The following is a 19,748-nucleotide window of genomic DNA, read 5'->3' on the forward strand; positions in this document are numbered from 1 at the left end:
AATACAAGCTATCCAATCAAAGCCAGGATTCCCACAAGATCTGACATCTATCCGGGCTGACTGGGTTGTTTCTGCTTATGAAACCATCATTCACTGGTCAACTGCCCTGCGAATACTTTGACTCCTGATGACCTGAGCATCATTCATCATTTCGGCTCCTACAAAATCCAGAATGCTGTCCAAGAAGGGCAATCACTCCCAGGAGCCCAGATCAAATGGCCTAGACTCACACACAGTGCATTACTTATGACCAGAGAGCCACTTGACACAGGAGTGGTCAAGATTATTGCTTTATTGGTGGCAAGAGGATGTCATTTGAGATGCAGCACGAGTAGCCAAGCATTAAAAGCACAGTGGCTCTCCGATTCCCACTTGTGAAAGTGCTATCAGACCTGTCCAGCCAGCTTCGGCGCCTGTGCCGGCCTTGGCACTGGAACTGGGCCGTGCCTGGGGCCGACTGCACATAAAGTCACAGGAAAGATATCCTGTGCAGAAATACAATACCCAAACCCCATCCCCCACTGTCTGCTTCACCGGCCGGGGCCTGGATCTTCTCTGGTGAAAAGTGCGATTGAGTGCAAGAGCTGGTGTGTATGTTTACGCTATGAGGGCAGCGGGTCTTTGGGGTCACTGGGTGAGTGTTGTTGAAAATGGAGGTATCTTAATAAACATGGAACTCTTTTCCTGTTTGTGTGTGTTTTCTGGTTGTATCACTTGTCATTGAGGGTTTTGTGTAGCTCTTAATATGTCTTTGCTAAGGCCTCACAGTATGCTGATATATGGAAAAACAACACTGAAAGTGATGACACAGGATCGCTTTGTTTCACCCTGGAGCCCCAGCCTGACCCAGGGCTGTGTCATAATAATAGCTCTGTGTGACAGCCATACTGCTTCACTCAGAGCAAATGCAAGCTGACAGTTGTTCCTGAGTGAGCGTTAGTGGACTCTAGCTGCTGCTGGTGGCCTCGCTCCAGCTCTATTGTACTGTAGGTAACAATACCACTGAATGGTACTGTGCCAGGGATGATGATGCTACAACCAGGGGCAGTTGTTGTACATTGTGTAACTGGGGAAAAGGATGAAGCAGAGGATGGCTTATTGAAGGTTGACTTGGTATCGGTGAATATATATCATGTAGAACCAGAACAGCAAGATCCATTAAGTAATATCTGTGAAGTTTATGGTTCACTTTCATCACTTTTATCAAGCAGATACAAGTTTTATCAGATGACATACTGAGCCAGGTGTGTGGCTGCACTACTAATCCCATCCACCCCCTTCAGGATAAGGGGAATCCCCAAGCTTCAAAAGACTGATCTGGTTGGCTACTGGCTGGCCAGGTCCGTTGGCTTTGACAGGGTCTTTGTTTGTAATGGCCATTTTGTGGTTGCAGGGAACATGGGAGGGTCGAGTATCAGGCCGCCTGGCCAAACAGTCACCCCACTGTTCTCCAGCAGAGAACACACAGAGCAGCCTCAATTAGTTTCTCCAGTAATCTCCCTCCCCTGTCACATGATCTGGGCTGTTTGTAATAACACACAGGGGGCCTGGGTCGGCCCGGTCAGGAAATGAGATGATCCATGGCTGACAGCTTAGACACACAGCAGCCACTTATCTGTTATTACTATGCTGCAAAAACAATCTCCCTCTCCCCCTGTGTGTGGGTATGTTGCATGTGTGTGCACGTGATCGCAAGCATACAAACAAAATGAGGTGCGATATCAGAGCAGATATCGGAGATCAGAAGATTAGCGGTAAAGGCTAATCAGATTTATGTGTGTGTGTTTGTGTGTGTCCACATACTGCCTGTGTGCACAAGATTAAACCGTAGCCACAACTCGGTGTCCCAGTAGCAACTTGTTGACTGTGATTTGGGTGTGTAGGAAGGTTTTGAAAAGGATGCTGTGTTAAAGTTTGAACAAATGTTTCAGTGTACTAGACCTCCATGTGCCCACCAGAGGCCGAGCATCTCATATAATCAGCATCAACATCACCTGTGTCATGTTCTCTGTCAGTGATGTGGATATTCTGCCCCGCCTCGTACTGCATCCATCCCCTCACTGTCCTGCTGAATATGTAGGCTCTATTGGCCATGGAGCAGGATTGCAAATGATGTCTCTGTAGAGCGTACACACAGATCTCAATAAGAGAGCGAGAGAGAGAGAGATACCTCATCTGAAAAGCTCCAGTTCAAAGGCTGAGATTTGCTTCTCTTTGGCTCTTGGCAGAGTCAGAGATCAAAGCTAAACGCTGAGCAACAAATGTGTGTTTCTGTCACTGGCGATTTGTCTGTGTGTTTGATCAGCAGCCTCCCTTATCTCCCTGCCTCACTCTGCTGCTAATATGCAGTAATGGACTGCCTTTCATGAGACAAGAGACGGGGGGTTGATGTGAAGGATGTGACTGAGGTGAATGGAGTAGATGGGAAGGCACTTTGCAGACAAATCACACAGATTCCTGAAAACTTGAGTGCATACATTGGCTGCGTCTATGCGTGGGGATTAGGAGTAATTCTGACATTAATGAGGATGTCATATAGTATGTAGTTGTTGATATTCAACATTCGATAGTTTTTTATTGAAATTAATAAATGCACACCTCCTTCCTGATCCCAGATGACAATCTTTAGCACTGATATCCTCCCTCATCCCCTGTTTTTCTGCCTCCTCCTCTGTCTTATTTAGGACTTTGCATATATTAAGACAGCAAATAAACCCCCTTCTCTTAGTTATTTGGATAAAAGAAAATCCTGGCTTTGACCTTTTTATGTTAAAGTCCATGTGGTGGTTGGTAAAAGGAAAACAATTCCCACCGGATGGGCTGAAAGGCCTGTTTATTCTGTCCTGGCTGCCTTTGGTCTGGCAAAGGAGGAAATAGCTTGGCTTTTCCAGTCGCTGTGTAAATACTAGAAGAAGTGTGCCACTGTGCTTTAGCAGAAAACTGTGTTTTTACAGTTCATACTTAACTTCACAAGCATATACAGCTAATCCAAACGGCTTTTGCCGTAACAAAGAATCAAACACTTTTTGCTTTTTACAAGTTAGAAAATGGGGCTGTTTTCGGAGGCTGTTTTTGCTGCCTCTGGGCGCAGGAGCTTGTTGAAACTGTAGTGTTTCAAAGTGTCTTCTGACCAAACCTAATGGCTTCCTGCCCCATGTCTGCCTGAAAGCGAAAATGTGACACCATCAGGCTCTCCTCTGGATTACTGTCCTCTCTGACCCCTAACACCAGCCGTGATGGGTCTAATTAGACAGGTTGGATGTGGCTATAGATAGACATTATGTCTCGGTCTCCCTGTGTAAATGTGCGGTTTTGTGCTTTAGGAGAACAGTTATCGTAGCAATTTGCCCACTGAGTGTTTGTGAAAGCCCCCCGCTGATAAAATGACTCCAGTAAAGAACTGTGTTTGACACTCTAAACCCACCGCCCCTACTGAGAAATCACCTCTGCGGTCCAAGGCAGGAAAGCTCCAATGACACCAGCTGGCTGGCCGGAGTGCAGACCACAGGGTATTGGGACTGTCCACCTCCTTCTTCTCCTGCCAACTCTGCCTCACACTGTGCACAGCTGGACAGGAACTAGATTAATGTTGTTTGTGGGGCAAGCATTAAATGAGAGTTCAGTGATGCTGAAAAGGAGGATGAGTTTGCTGTTGTTGAAACAAAGAGGCAATGAAAGGCCACATGTGAATGTGGCTGTTGATTTGTGTCAGTCGGCGATGGCTAATTAGGGCTCATGGAGGATTACTTTTGGTTTCTTTTCTGACAACTGTTGAGGTTCTCAACATGTTACAATTTATAGTCTTTGTCATCACATTAGTGTGCATAAATAAACAGCATTTTACTGGTTTATGCTGCATGTGCTGCCTTTGTGAAAGTGTAATATCCACGGATATAGCCATAGTTACCTCTGTTGAAGCTGAATGTCATCACTAGTAACACACACTCACATTCTGCAAAAAAAATATGTTTTTATTACCTATAAAGTTTGTCTTAAATCTTCTTTTAACTTGGAGAAATACTTCATTTGATCTAATATAGTCTTTTATGTGCCGTATCGTTAAATAGGTATCATTCTTAAGTTCCTTTCTCTGGTGCTGGTAAATTATATTATTATGTTATTTTTAACAGAACACCTAGCGAAGCCTGTGCAGCATTTTCTGTAAGAAAAAAATCTCATAAACTTGTTATTATTATTGGAGTTTCTGTGTAAGGCACACGTGACACTGCGTGTTCCTTTCACAAGTCAAATCACATCTTCCTCTCTTTGTTACATTGTGTTGTTTTAGAGGAATGGATGGTCTGAGTCATTTTCTCGTAAAATGTTCAAAAAAAAAAAAGGCAGAAAGAAAAATAAAAGGCGGGCATGAAACACCGGGATAACCATTACGGAGCAGATTACAAATAATGACAGCAACCTTAATCTGGCAGGAGCTAAGAGCAGCGGTAAAAGCACGGCAATATATTCTTCCACGCTCTCATGAAGACCTAAATATGTCTTGTTGTGAAGGAAAACAGGCATTTTCCTCTTCTCTGAATAGTGACCTGTGCTTTGAGTGGGTCTTGGAATGAGAAAGAGAATTAAGTATTTATCTCCAGCTGGCTTTGTATGGATATGATCTGTTGTGGACCTCTGCAACAGAAAAAGGCTGTTATCACACGGCCCAGTTTGCTCTCCTCTGTGCCTGACGTCTTTGATGGCTGAATCTCGCTGTGCAGGGTCTTTGTCAGATTTTCTAGTAAACCGAGTGTCTGGTTCCAGGAGGCAGTGGGACAGAGCTGGCGAGAGTCTCACGGGGGATAGGGTAACAGGTGGGCTGAGTGCCATTCACGAGGGTCAGGCAGCACAATGCTAGCATCTCCCTTTGATGCTGATACCATCTTCTGTGTGTCTGTTCAGCCCTGCTCCCTATTTCACCGCTCAGCGACTTTACATCCAGTTGCCTCCGACTGTGTCTGCAGAACTGCCCCCGGATCCAATAACACCGCACCACTGTAAGACAATTACCCGCTTTAATAACGGGCGTCATTACACACCCACTGGATGGAATATGAAAGAAGAATTCTGAATGCAAGTGTGTGTTTGTGGGAGTGTGAGCGACATCAAATCCCATCTGCGCTCTTGCTGATCGTTACGGGAAGTCTTTATGAGTTTAGTTTCATTAGAGGCTTTAAACTTGTCCTTAATGACAATGTTTAGGTGAGAATAATTATCCTTTTGTGACTGATGACTAGTTTGTCGTAGCCTGAATCCCATGCTTTATTGCGCGCGCGGAAAACACATCAGCCGACTGCCTTAAATGTGGCTTTACATAAAATCCAGGTGTCGTGACCAAAGCCACTCTAGCAAAAGCATTACCACGAGCAACAAAACAAACCGTTCATTACTAAGTTGGAATTTTATAGCTGCAGAACGAGTCATGCATTTTCATTGGTTTACTGGACCAGTGCCGACCGTCCATAGTGTGCACGGGGCCATAACATAGAGAAAAGGAACTGAGAGATGGAGAAGGAGCTGATAAGTCATTTATGAGACATAAATTATTAATAAGCATCATGATGGCAGAACAGAGACCGAAAACTCACGACGCCATCTGGACTATGAGGCCGGTTTGTCAAAACAAAATGGATAAATGAAATTTTGATTAAGTTTATTAGTAGATCGAGATCTAATTTACACAGTCATTTGTTGCGCTTCTTTTCCAGAGAGTGCTCGAGTTCAAGACAATGATTAGCGTGCTGGAAGTGTGGCACAAATAGAGGCATGCTAAGATTCTGATGTTCAAAGTGTGGTCATTACAAAAATATGATAATGTGCTTCACTTATATTATATAGTAAAGATTTAATGGAGATGAATTAGTTTTATGAGAACAATGAACGCGTGAGTACCGTCTTTGCTAATCCTCTTATTTGGTGCAGTGCTAGCCAATGAGTGGTCCATAGTCTGTCCTGGTAATGCCCAGCCACAGTGTATATATGTACATTTATTAGCATTAGCAATGACTATGCTCAGGCTTTCATCACAGGAAGAGAAATTCCTCGTATTTTGCTTTAACACTAGGTGCCATTGATGACAAGGTGACTGAAGTTGTTACACCTGCAACCTGCTTAAACACTTTAAATCCACAGTGACATTGAGAAAGCAAGATAATTAATTAATTAGCAAGCAAGAAGAGCAGTAAAATGGGGAGCTAAAACAATGCATTGGTTCACCCCACTTGTTTACTCTTTATATAAACAATTGTATCATCTCCTAATCTAATCAGTTTGTAGTAAAATTATCAGATGGTAACTGAAGAAGTCAACAAGTTTGTGGACAAGTAAGGTGAGCATCGTTTGCACATCAGTGTAAGTTGATTAAATTAGAAGTGCTTTATTTGTAGTGTTGTGGAGCAAGTATTTTTAGAGGATATACTAACCTTCTAATGTTATTCTTAATCTGGTTATAAGCCTGCCTGTTTTGTCTTTTTGTTGTATGTAAGCTGCTGAATACTTGAATTTCCCTCTGGATTAATAAAGCGTCCGTCCATCCATCCATCCATCCATCCATCCATCCGTCCGTCCGTCCGTCCATCCATCCATCCATCCGTCCATCCATCCATCCATCCGTCCATCCATCAGTTCTTTTAGATCCCAGATAAATCAGAGACTATTGTCCTCTTACTATATTGTTGGTTGATTCAAAAATTTGGAAAAAGTGATGCTACTTGTTTTTCTGTTGGTCAGAAAGTACCAGTTGGATGCTAGATGCTACTGTGGAGATGCTGTATAAGTGCAAATGCAGCAACAAGTTTGCAGTATCATGTTGAAAAAGAGTTGTATATGGAAATATTTAGTGCACGAGTGGAGGAGGCACCAGAAAGTTATCCAATCAGCTTTTTGCTGTTTGTGAACTGCGACAGCTACATCTGTCGTGCTCCGCAGTGTTTAAAAATGCCAGTGTCTGCTTGTTTAGGGCAAATGTAGCCATGGCTGATGAGTTCCTTCTCCACTGTTTTATGGTGGCTGCATTACCACCATCTTCTGGATTGGAGCGTGGATCAGAGTCGGTCCTTTGACATGCTATGTTCTTCTGTTACCACCTGCCCTTTGCAAAAATGTACATATAACCCTATATCCCTCATGTCCTGAGTTCAGTTGTTACAGGTTTTCTAATCGTTTTAGCTCATAACTTGAAGTGTGTGCTGTGCAGGATGGGATGGATGTTGAAAACTGTAGAACTTTAGTGACACTGGTAATGGATAAAATATTTCTGGTTTTGTGACATCCTTATAGGGGCCCACAGAAATTTGCCGCTTTGCTTTGAGATGTTCAAGATTTTGTTGTTGTTTTCTTGGTTATTTTTTCAGATTTTTTTCGCATGTTTCTCTTTAACGTCAAAATTCTGACGCAGTAATTCACTTAATCTAAAATCAATCAATTACAATAAAAGGAGTCTTGCTATGATATGTTCCAGTGCTGTGTAGAATGGTCTGACTGCCCCTCGTCATCATTATGCCATAGGAGAAAAAACAACAACAAACACTGCTTATTTCTATTTTTCTAAGCCAATTACAGTCGTCTTGGGTGGTGCTAAGCCGCAGTGTCCTCTCATAATCGTGACAGGGAATTTTTTTTGGTGGAATATTTGCATGAAAGAAAGCAAGCACGACCGATAAAGTGGATAATTCATCCTAAAAAGCTAAAACACAAAAACAGCAAGGTTGCTTTACTGCACAGTTAAAACTTCAAAATTTTCAGTGTGTAGGTTGCTGGAGGATGTTGTTGCTTTCCTCCATAGGGAAGGGGATTTGAAAACATGTTACACAGCTCAAGGGGAGGAGAAATCCCAATGAAATATGGCCAACCTGAGGTCTGCATCCTGTGAATCAGACTACACAAAAGTAACCCTAACCTTGAAATCCACTTTAAAGTCATTCGAAATGGATGAATTTGGAACATAGTTGGCAGTAAAAGATGAAAGCTCACTTCATCAATAGAAAAGTTCGGGAACCATTGCTGTAGCCTCACCTGCGTAACCGGTTTGTGGTGTTCATTATTTTTCATTAATTCTGTTCTTTTGCTTTGTTTTCCAGCCAAGTCAATGGGCCTGAAGTAATACATACAGGCCTGGCTCTGTCTCTGCAGCCTGTCGGTCTGTCAGAAGGCATCCTTACCTCTACAGCTCCAGCTAGGGGCTCATATCACGTCTTGTTGCTTGAGCAGGTGTTTCACTGCTGTAGGAGAGTTGGCATCCACCCAGGGATCTAGAGAGAAAAAGAAAGAGGGAGAGAGGAAAATGAGAGATTCTGTCATGCACTGGGTCAGAGGAATGCCTAACTATAATCATCTGTGATGGTATAATCATAGCTCAGTCAAACTCTACTCCAGGCTTCTATATCCCTCACTCTCTTACAACTGCGAAGTGCTCTCCGTCTCTCTCTGATATGAGTGAAACTGGCAATCTGACTTTAGAGAGTCAAGTCTCAACTTCGTCAGAAGAGTCTTTATCATTCCGAGAGTTTCTTTTTTCCAGGCTAATCTACGAGCGCTTCTCCCTTTTTAATCTGCGTCTGTGTATGAAGAGTGTCCCATTGGGACTGCCATACACTAGAAGATTAATGAACCCAATTTGCAAAAGTGACCTTTTGGCTGCTAAAGCAGTGCCGCCGCTAAGCCTCTTAATGCCTGCCTTAAAAAAAAAATGTTGTTATAGAGAACAACTCTTCAGATAAGAGCATGGAAAATAAGCATATCAGAAGTTAGAGGAGGAGTCTGGATTAAAGTGGAGCCGATGTGGCCACCGTACCAGCCCCCAGAGCACAGGCTTCAGTGAGGAAATGTAGCGTGATCAGAGCATTGAATAACCAAAATCAGAAGTTAGGATGATACTGACAAGCCCTGTTAGCATGTCAGAAAGTGACGCTTAACCCAGATAAATGCAAACAAGTACCATGATTTGACATGTGATCAGAAATGTACTAGCATGTGCTTACAGTGGAAAGGACACAAAGAATGTTGGTGTTCATATTCATAAAACAGTCATTTGATTAAGGATTTACTGTTTTTAATGGACTGTCAAATGACAAATCCTTTAGATTTAAAAACATTTTATGGCACTCGGTTCTGATGAATAATTGAGCTCCATCATTAGCCCATTAGGAGTGTGGGTTTATCATCATCCTTTGGATTTCTTGACATTCCTTACTAAAAGAAAATATCACAGACGATGTAACGCGTTCAAATATTTATTCAAAGTCTAATTTATTTTGATCTAGTATAACTTTCAGACTAATGTAGCACAAGAAAGCAAGTGGATGGTGTCAGTAATGTTAAATGAGACGATCCTCTCACTGTTAACTGTTTATTCAGAATCAGATGCAACAGCGACAGTTGTTGCTAGCTTTTGCTGATCCCCTCCCCCCCCCCATTCCTCCTAGTTATTTGTCTAATAGCTGAGTATCTGTGTTTGATATCTGGATTTTTCAAGAACATGTTGTCAAACAATAGCCGTGGTGCATGGGGAACTGACAGGCAGTATGGACAGTAATGACAAATGGATCATCTGTAAGTGATGGGTCAGTGTAGTCGATATATGGTTTACATTCCTCCTTATTGAATACAGTCACACTGTGCCCTTTCAGCTGCAGTCATATACATTGGTAAAAGTTCAACATGTGGACCAGACATATTTTGAAATTTGCACACCACCCTTTGAGCTGAGTTAAGCCATAAGAATTAAAGATTACTGGCACAAAGCCCAGGCAATTTGTAGTTGACGAAATAAAAAAATGGAGCGGATAGCCGGCAAAATGCAATAAGCATTCTGTGAATGTTCTTATGTTTTACGTTCCTGCTCATCAAATTAAAAGCTCTTTAGTCTTCATGTCCTGGAAACGAAAAATGTGCAGGATTCCAATTCACTCATGAATGTCCATTCAGTGTTCAGGACCTAAAATGTATTTACTGCCTTCCCTTTCTGAAGGTACATTTAACTTTAGAATATGGATATTGCATTTCTCAGACTTCTGAGTATTTGGCACGGGAAAAAAAAAAATGTGGTCGGAGGCACTTTGAAGAAGCATTTTAGCGTGAGCAGCTGGTATTTCAGGTTGGTTTAAAGGTCTGTAGTGAGCAGTCTCAAGCTGTTCTTTTTACCCCACAGTCCCGTGAGCCATCACTCTCGCTGTGAGGACATATCACCCAGGCTTTTAGAGCTATTGCAAGTGCACTAAAATATGATTTAGCTGTGGAGCACAGCTCTAATTCTTCAGCCATTTCTCGTATTCCCTGCCATATTTATTCCGTTAAGATGAATTAAATGCATTTAAAGGGAGTAAACTGGGCAGCGGGGTGCCTTGCCATGCTCCAAATGACTAGATAGAGTGGTTATTTAGCAGTCCCTTTGTCTGGTAGTAAATAGGAGAGTTTAAAAAAGGCAGTGGATGGGTTTGTCATTGGCTCCGACATTGGCAGGGAGATTGATTGTAACGCCATTCATTTGACGCAAATGTATGTTTTAAAGCAAATGGGTGAAACATCAGGTCTGTCAGGAATATAGATGAGAAAGCTTCAGCAGAGACCGTCTGATAGCAAATATATACCACAACCAGTGGGAGGTATTTTTATTCTCCTCAGTGAGAGCCCGTTGTTCTACGTCTTGGAGTTTCTTTCCACAGCAGTCTGTCTGCAGTATGTGTTCACTACTGCCGTGTGTGTGTGTGTCCGTGTGTGTCTGTGTGTGTGTGTCTTTTTGTGTGTATGAGTAACCAATCCTTGTCATTGAGGAAAGGCTTTCTGGCAGCACAGTGTTATGTCATATAACTGTAGCTCAGTCCACATACTGCATCCTGTCCAAAAAATTATGAGTCTGTCCTCCTCTCTGTTTTCTTGGCTTCTCTCTTTGTGCTTCATTTTTGAGAATTAGGCGAAATCTTGTATCCTCTTATGATGCATGAAAATTCAGTTAATTTTCCTAACTCTGAAAATTGTTTGCAATTAGAGCTGATAATTTCAGTTGGTAAAGGCCCAGCAAATTGAAGCCAATATGATTTTTAATAACAGAACATAATACAGAACAAGATGCTTTCTTTTTCAACTTCACTGTTTGCAATACACTGTAAAAAGCATTTTAAATTTTTTTAACTGTAGTTTTTAAATCAATTTACTGCTGTTTTCCAGATTTTCCCTGATTAGGTAAATCATTGGTAATATCTCATAGAATCACAGAAAAACAATGTTATTATATTTGTTAATTGTTTAAAACAAGCTAACACAAAAAACAAATCAAAACTATGCATAATGTCCATCAAAAACCTTTATTTTTATGCAATAGTTGTTCATTCTTTTAAAAGGTGCAAACATAAAATGACAGTTTTACTGTATTGACATCTGACAAAAAACAAAATTTTTTGTTGTTGTTTTGACATTGCTTTTTAAAACTGCTTTTGCACATTGCAGTATTATATTTATTATACATTTTTTACAGTGTGCTCTCAGCACTGTCTGCAGCACATGTAGCAGAGTATCATATCTGAGCGGGTGGAGTCGAGCATGTAGTAAATTTAGGTAGCATGCGTGACCCTTTGATGCGCAGTGTGGATCATCATCAAACTGCATCCGGTGGGGCATCACAATAAAATGAGGCATGACGTGTTGCTTTCACAACAGGAGATACACGATATGAAAATTAGTTATAGTCCACAGAGTAGGGCTGGGCGATATGGCCAAAAAATAAAATCTCGATTTTTATATATTTTTTTAGTCATCTTGGACGATTACGATTTTAATCGATTTTTGTTGTTTCTTTGTGGTCTCTTTGCTATGGCTAGTGCTAGCCATGCCGCACTCCTGTAGCTGCAGCACTCTTCCCATTCTTTAGGATGCCTCTGCTGGAGGTGCTGAAAGAGGTTAGTTGTGCTGCTACTCTTCGTTTTCACAGTACTTTTGCAAACCTTGCACATGACTGTAGTTTGCTCTGTGTCAGTCTTGTCAAAGCCGAACCACTTCCATATAATCGATGTAACATGAGGCCCTTTTCTCGCGACCAACTCTTCGTCTGCTGTTCTGTCCGCCATGACGGGGGTGTGAGTGTTTTGGTGGAAGGAGATGAGGCTGAAGCAAACGCCAGTGCACAAGTCGTGAAGGGCAGAAGAAGAATCTGTATTGTTATATATTTAAGCTCGCCTCGATTTTACGATTTGGCAAATTTTCAAGTCGTCAGGTTTTAAAAAGGCAAATTTATCGCCCAGCCCTAGTCCACATATATCGGTATAGGTTGATATCAGATTTGGAAATTGAGAGTTGGACAACATCAACATATCGGTTATTGGCAAAAAAGCCAATATAGGACATCCCTAATATACATGCATACATACATACATACAGATATATAAATAGTATATATATATATATATATATATATATATATATATATATAAATCAATGCTTTCACTATATGCAATATTTGTTTAAAATGACCTTATATTTAGGTTACAACTGAACATTTCTTACGTTTTGGCAAAATACTTTGTATAAAACATATAATGACATAAATGAAAAATAGCATTAATTCTTTTGTTGGCGTTTACATGATACAAGGCGTCACAGTGTTGTTAGTCTTTCACTCTGGAATACATCAGACAGCACATGTTGAGTATTAGTGCTTTTCAGCTTGCCCACCGCAGTGTGTTTGATTACATTGAGGAAGTAGCATAATGTTTTTTTTAACTGGACAAGAGCAGTCTGTTGAAAGTCTGGTCATTGGGTGAGGACATTAGTTACCCCCTCCTCATTCACACAGCGTGCTCGCAGGGGCTGAAGCCATCACCTAGCAACCAGCCGAAAGTTTAGAGAAATTCCTGCGTGTGGTCATGCTCACTCTCGGCAGAAGACGACTCAAAGTGTCAAAACTGGTGCAACAGATTCACACCTTTGCAACACTCACGCTGGACAAAGTTTGATACAACCAAAGAATGGTGCATTGAGACAGGTGTCTTTTTCTTCTTCTGCCACCACTGGGGCCCCGCTTATAAGGCAATATTCTACTTTGGGAGATAAACACAGTCTGCGCTCTGCGTGCTATTTAAGTATTTAGCATCTGTCTCTTGATAAGAAAAGCTCAAAACTAATTAATACCATCTGAGAACAGCGTGCAAAAATACTCCCGTGTCCTCACAGTGTGGGACTTGTTCACAGTGGGGAGGGGGACAGACAGACAGAAAATTAATTTGAGACAGGAGCGCAGTGAAAAAGGGAGGAGGAGCAACGACTCGGAGAGAAAAAGACGTAGAGAAAGAGTCCAGGGAAGCAGGCAGTCTGGCCCAGGCGGGGTCCCTGGGTTCCCCCCTCGGTCTTCTGTTTACACACAGAGAAATTTCGGACAATTTCACAGCTCCCCTTTCAGTGGCCATTGAAAGGGGACAGATTCCTTCCTGGTTACTCACCCTCTATCCAGTGAGAGTGGTTGCTATCATGGGAAAATCCAAACCTTTGGCATCCTCAGTGGGTTACCTCTCTGCGTTGTGCTATAGCCTCAGTGCAAACAGCGGCCCCGAGTAATGCCTGTGAAATCTGTGTGTGCGTGAGGTTCAGGGCGCATTGCTGGGATTAAATCAAACAGGACCCCTCATTCAGGGGGTCCACTCTGCAGTGCCGGGGTCTGTTTGCATTCATGTGGTTCTTTCAGTCAGGTCCAGTAGGAGCGTCTCTCTCTGTTTGCTCAGCGCTGGAGAATGTATACAGCATTGTCTCTCATATGCGGGCTGACCCTGCCAGATGCCACGGCCACAAAAACCTCTTCTCCTTAATCAGACAAGGGTGTCCAGAGGGCAAAGTGGCACTCCGCCATCCATACCCGGTGGAAGGGGAGAAGTGCAGGGAGATAGTGAAAAGAAGAGATAGTTATGCATGGATGTGGCGGAACGGAAGGTGCATGAGAGGATGGAAGTCTCGCCAGGCAAAACAACAACAAGACTCAGCCTGGACCATATTTCAAGGAGATGGAAGAGACCCAGCTCTCTTTATGGTGCCCTTAAATATGCTTAAACTAGCTCTGGTCTCTTTGGCCTCCCTCTTCCAGACAGGAGCTATGGGCCTCTTTATGCCTCGTCCCAGGTGTCTCATTACACAGCCACCTTAACACACACTCAGAGAACAGACTCATATAGAGTTATGACCATCTCAGCCAGTGTAAGCTGAACTATTAGAATAACATTAGGCTCAAGCACAAAGGCAACCACAGAATTTTCTGCAGCTCTCTGTACGTTTTACAAGGTTATGGAGGCTGTTAACTGTGTGTGTGCCTTTCAGATTTTCAGCTACATGTAAAAACGTCTGATAAATCTGATGCTAGAAGAAAGCGCTTGCCAACTGTGTGAAGGTTTATGACTCTGTGTGTGAAATGAGCATTTGAATAGAAGTTATTTTGGTGTGCTTGGCAGTGGCGCTGTATTCCATGAAACCCTTTTCAGTCATAGTATACGTAACATTGCCGGCTTCATCAATCTCTTAAAGTGCATTCTGTCATTCAGACATAGGTCACTTTTACATTTATGTTCCTCATGGTTTCATTCAGACATACAGTGACAGACTGAGCCATGGTATGCACGCAACATGTAATGAATACTAATGCACTAATAAGCAAAGGACTGAACCTAAATCCATTCTGTAAATAATGATTTAACCGCAGCTTAGAAACTCTGACTCTGTGTCACCTGTCTGACGTGAACATATTATCCTGCTGTTAGACCAATCATGTCCCCATGTGGGGGATAATTCACAATTTTGAGCAAATAATTGAGTTACTGCTGCAGAACTGTCTTGCTTTGGAGACGTTCATGTGGATCCTGTTGCTGTCTGATGCAGCAGGTGTTGAATAAACTGAGAGGAAAGACTTCTAAAAACAGCTGGAAGCAACAAACTAAAGCAAACTTATGTTGATGGTTTATCAAAACTCGTATTGCAGCCGGTATTGGTTTTTATTTGATCATTGCAGTAAAGTTGTATTTTTACAGATATTTCAATTTCTGTTAAAAAAAAAAAAAAAAACATGGTGAAAGTCTGGCCGCAAAAGTGCCAGAAAAAAAATACAAAAAATAATGAAATCCTGTTTGATGCGTGTAGAAACTGTGATAGATTCACCAATAAAAGTTAAAAGAATAATTACCATTTTTATAAGTACAGATTTTAATGTGAATTTTCTACAGTTCTGGCCTGTTTTTTATTTATTTTTTGTTATTTTTTAAAAAGTCAACAAATAATTATATTTTTTGTAATTTTATTACATATTAAATGTAATTTATCAAAGCAGGGGAAATCTGTTAAACTGTTAAAAAATATTCATTTTTCATTCATTAACATACATGATTTTTATTTCATATAACTGCAAATATCTGTAAAATTATATTATTGCTTCTAAATTAAATACAGTAAAGAAGAAAGAGAGAGAATTATTTATTTTCAAAGAAAAATTACAGTACTATTTGTAAAAATACAGTTTTTTAATGTGGACATTATTTACAGTTAAAATGCTAATTGATACTTTTTTTCTGTGATTTTACTAGATATTACCTGTAATTTAACAAAATAGGGAAAACTGCTATTTTTCAATCCTTAATAATGTGCTTTTTTTTTCTTCTTTCAAATACCAAGAGATATCTGCAAAAACATTATATCTATATCTACTACATTTAGAAAACATTCCCTTTTTTGCAGTGTTTGAAATTGTTGGGAAAAGTGAATAAGAAAGGTGTGTATGATGTGTCATACAAACTGTACCTTTTGCACTCTTTGTGATGTTTTTGGACTAATACTGTTGTGAAAATGTGAAAATTACCTTTCCTAACCCGCTTTATGCAACTCAGAGTACGTCACTTCATCAGTTCAGACTTGCACCATTAAGGAAGGTTACACAGAAATGTTACCAGGTCTAACTGAGTAAGTTATTTATCACTGCTTCACCAGGAAAATGATTCACTGATTCACATGAAACGACATGTTCAGATTAACAGGAAGGAGTGCATGCGTTATGGTTGAAAAATGGTGATATTTGGTGATTTATGTTTGTAGTTAGGGCGAGCAGTGAGACAGTCTGAGGCTCGGCTCGGCGTTGACTGTATTGATCGCTCTCAGCATCAAACAGAGAAAGCAGCTGAGAGACAGCGGGGGGGCTCACTAGTGTACTTCCTCTCATATTCTGCTTTGTTCGTGCACTTCCCTCCAGCACCCCACCCTGTCCCTCAGCATCGCCTCCCCCTTTCTCCCTCAGCAATGACCACTCAGAGGGGAGATTGGCAGGGGGGGGGGAGTGGAGGAGAACGCAAAAGAGAGCACTTAGTCTGTAGGGCATTAATAAGCATAGCTCTTGGCGAGCAAGTGCTTCCTACATTCCCACACAAAATCACACGCACTAACACACAAGCACATATTCAGTCACTCGCACGCTCAGTGATGGTTGGCCACTTGCCAGCACCTCTCTGGGGTTGAAAAGAGGGGATGTGTAGTGCAGACTACAGCAGGAGTGCCTGTCTGAGGGAATGGCAGAGAGTGTGCAGAGCGCCGTGCCACTGTGGGACAGTCCATTATCCATAGCCCTCGTTCTGAATTTCAATGGTTCCTGCCAGAAAATGGAGCGCCAAAGCTTCAAGCAACAGGCAAAGGCTTCCTCTCCTGAGGATCATATGTGTCTGCACATTCACATATTCAAGTTGGCTGCATGATTCATATTCACTCAGAGTGAGAGCCGTGATGTTGCTCCTGTTTTAATGACCTCCCCTGTCATTCGTCTTATCTCCCGCCTCATGTAGATGTGGCATGTTTGTTTGGCAGGGACTTTACTGGGCTGAGATGGCCTCTTTGACCCACAAGAACAAGCTGCTGGCATGACCGCATGCCGAACACCGAGGTAATAAATTTGGCAAATAACGGAGCAAGCCCCCTTTCTCAGCTCTGCTCTGAGAACTTCATCAACGGATATTTGGCCACCTGGTCGCATCCACCTCGCCCCGCAAGCCTGTTGTCAGCTTAAGGGAGTGACGCGACCTGGACGGAGGCCAGCTGAGGCCGAGACGAGCCACACTGAGGCCACAAAATAAACACATTTTGCCACTGCAGAAAACAAGCTGGAAGAGAAGGAAACATATTGAAGCAGAATGCGATAGTGGCCACTAACAAGAGAGAGTGGGTGAGTCAGGGATTTATTTTGAGTGACTGAAGAAGTAAACATTGAGCTTCTGCGTCAGCCATTTGCTTTTCCCTTTTATCCTTTAATCACGCTATATAGAGTTCTCTCTGCAAAGGCTATTTCCGTTCGGTTTAAAAATTTGAAGCTCAGGACGGCATATGAAGGACTCGTCTGCTTTACGGTGACATATTTGCTTTTAAAGTATATTTTAAGTGTGACTAACCATCTGAGCTCACATGGATAATTTAATTCCACCAGTAATCTGAATAAGAGCTCAATCAGTGCAAAACCTGCCTGACTGAAGCATCTCAAGCTGAATAAAACACTTCATTTTCAAAAGAAATGTTATTCTCTTTCATTTCGTCCCGTCAAAGAATGAACCTCATGTCATGTCATGTCTATGATGTTTTTTGATTGCTTTCCCTTTTAGGAAAAGTCTGCACTCTTTCTGCACATGCTCATTGGCTCCCCTGGGACAACACACCATTTTTTCTCGCATTGTTTCTCATTTAATAGCACTTTATACAACATTTTTGAGCTGTGTGTGTCTCTCATGGGAACCGCCTTTGAATAGGTGATGTTGTCTGGTTTTGGGGAGATAAAGAAAAGCTTGTATTTTGTTTAATGCGTCCTGAAGTGGGGTATTTCGGTATAGAGCAGGAAAGGAAAGCAGCGCCACAAATGTAACGTCTAACAAACATTTATTCAAGGCAAAATGCTGGATTCTGTGTTATTGTGCAGTTTAGGAGTCTTTAATCTGGAGCAAGCAAATGTGACAATCTACCTAATAATTCTCTTCAATGCACATATTCATATTTAGCACAGAAATACCAATCAAATTGATTTGAAACAGTGTTTGAGAGAAGCGTTTTACTCTTCAGCTCCACCTTACTGGAAAGAAGGAGATAAAATCTCTTCGGGTAGCTTCATTGAAGAGATAAAGAGACTTTGTTGACATCACCGCTGGGAGTCATTTTAGTGTGAAGTGGCTGGAGCAGTCTTTAATTTATTATTGATCTCCTGCTACATCAGACTTGTCCGTTTGTACATTAAAGAGGGCTATTACTGTCCTTCAAAGCACCCCCTGTCATGTTAAAGACATTCAGTGTGTTTTATTGTTATGCAGGACAAATTTGCAGCCACAGGAGATATTCTATTTCATGTTATTAGCTAAATGTAATGTTTGTTTCGGCCTGATCACATTTTGAGGTGATAATCAACCACACTACTGTACTTTTCCATGAAGCATTTAACTGACTGCATCCTAATTATTCGCACAATGCCAGAAAAAAATCGATCTATATTCTTATGTCACATGTGAAATAAGCCCATTTCCATTTGTAGCCCTGAGCAGTTCTCCGATGCCTCCTGTCATCGGGGAAACCTGGAATATTCAGGAGCTCTGGAGGAAATGTGAAGGCATAAAGTCATGATGTACAACGTCGTGCCTCGAGGCCGGGGTTGTGTATTTTTAGTCCTGACCCCCACCCCTCCTCCCCCTCGGACGGTCAAGTTCTCCTACTAATACTTGTCAGTCATCTTGATGAGCTGTCTGCCTTGAAATGGCATCTCGCCTGCGGCTGATTTGCACAGTGCACACGCTGCAGAGCCACAACAGGTGAAGCAGATGTTGAAGGCACCTGATCCAAAATGAAAAAAAAATGCACATTGGAAACACATTCTCTACTTGCTGCGTATTGTTTTTATTTATCTGATGCAACGTTTCTGGCTTGTCTTGTGCCAGAATTGCATGGACCTCAGGCCACAGCACACAGACAGAGAGTATTGTCCTCCTTTTACCTCTTTTACACCCTTTTAGCATGAATACACCTCTTCTGAAAATGAGCAGCTCTACTGCCAGACTAAAAGTCGAAACTGGAAGATTCTGCAGAATCCTGGCTTACATTCAGTGTTTTGAAAATGTGCACATGGCAACCACAGTTTAAACCAAGGCCAGATTGTACAAACTTGCCTAAAGAGTGGTCAGGCAACAACAACAAAAAAAGCATACTATAGTAGTTGTGAAAATAGTTCATGTTAATTGGTTATGTGATGAAATGCAAAATCTGATCTCATGCATTAAAGTCCTGATAATGGAGCCAAACTTTCTGCCTTGCTCAAGCAACCCACGCTAATTTCTGCATTTGTGTTTTAGTTGGCTTAGGATGTAAATGCTGAGTTGCAGAATCATCCAATAAGAGCGTAATTCCTCGGAAACCAGTCTGAAATAAAACGTCAATTTCAATCAAGTTGGGTATTTTTAGGCGAATTCTCTGCAGATACACTAAAAATATAGCCTATAATATATGTTTTGTTTCTTGTTGCAATGTAGAAAAGCACAAAAGGCGTACTGCTGCACCAACCCGTGTCAGCAAAGCTCCATCAGCGATGGCAGATTACACAGTCAGACCGACAGTATTATTGTCAGGGGACGAATCATTCTCATTACGGCTGTGGGAGATCTCGCCGTAGCTCCCTCCTGTCACTTTAGCACTCAGGTTGTCTTTGTTAAACACACAAGGCAGCATTAGAGGCGATTAATACAAAATGAGCCACATTAGAAGCGCTTCATTACAATGTATATCGC

At 41.7% G+C, this 19,748-nt stretch overlaps 1 protein-coding gene across 1 annotated transcript in view; it reads right to left on the minus strand.

The window, feature by feature from the left end:
* Positions 1-19,748, minus strand: part of sema6dl (sema domain, transmembrane domain (TM), and cytoplasmic domain, (semaphorin) 6D, like) — a 114,074-nt gene that overhangs the window by 60,302 nt on the left and 34,024 nt on the right. The window contains exon 2 of the mRNA XM_051937938.1: positions 8,157-8,246. The gene's annotated coding sequence lies outside the window, so the exon portion shown is untranslated. The remainder of the gene's footprint in view (positions 1-8,156; positions 8,247-19,748) is intronic.

This window comes from Acanthochromis polyacanthus, chromosome 2, assembly GCF_021347895.1.
Source record: "Acanthochromis polyacanthus isolate Apoly-LR-REF ecotype Palm Island chromosome 2, KAUST_Apoly_ChrSc, whole genome shotgun sequence".
In the NCBI taxonomy this organism is placed as follows: domain Eukaryota; kingdom Metazoa; phylum Chordata; class Actinopteri; family Pomacentridae; genus Acanthochromis; species Acanthochromis polyacanthus.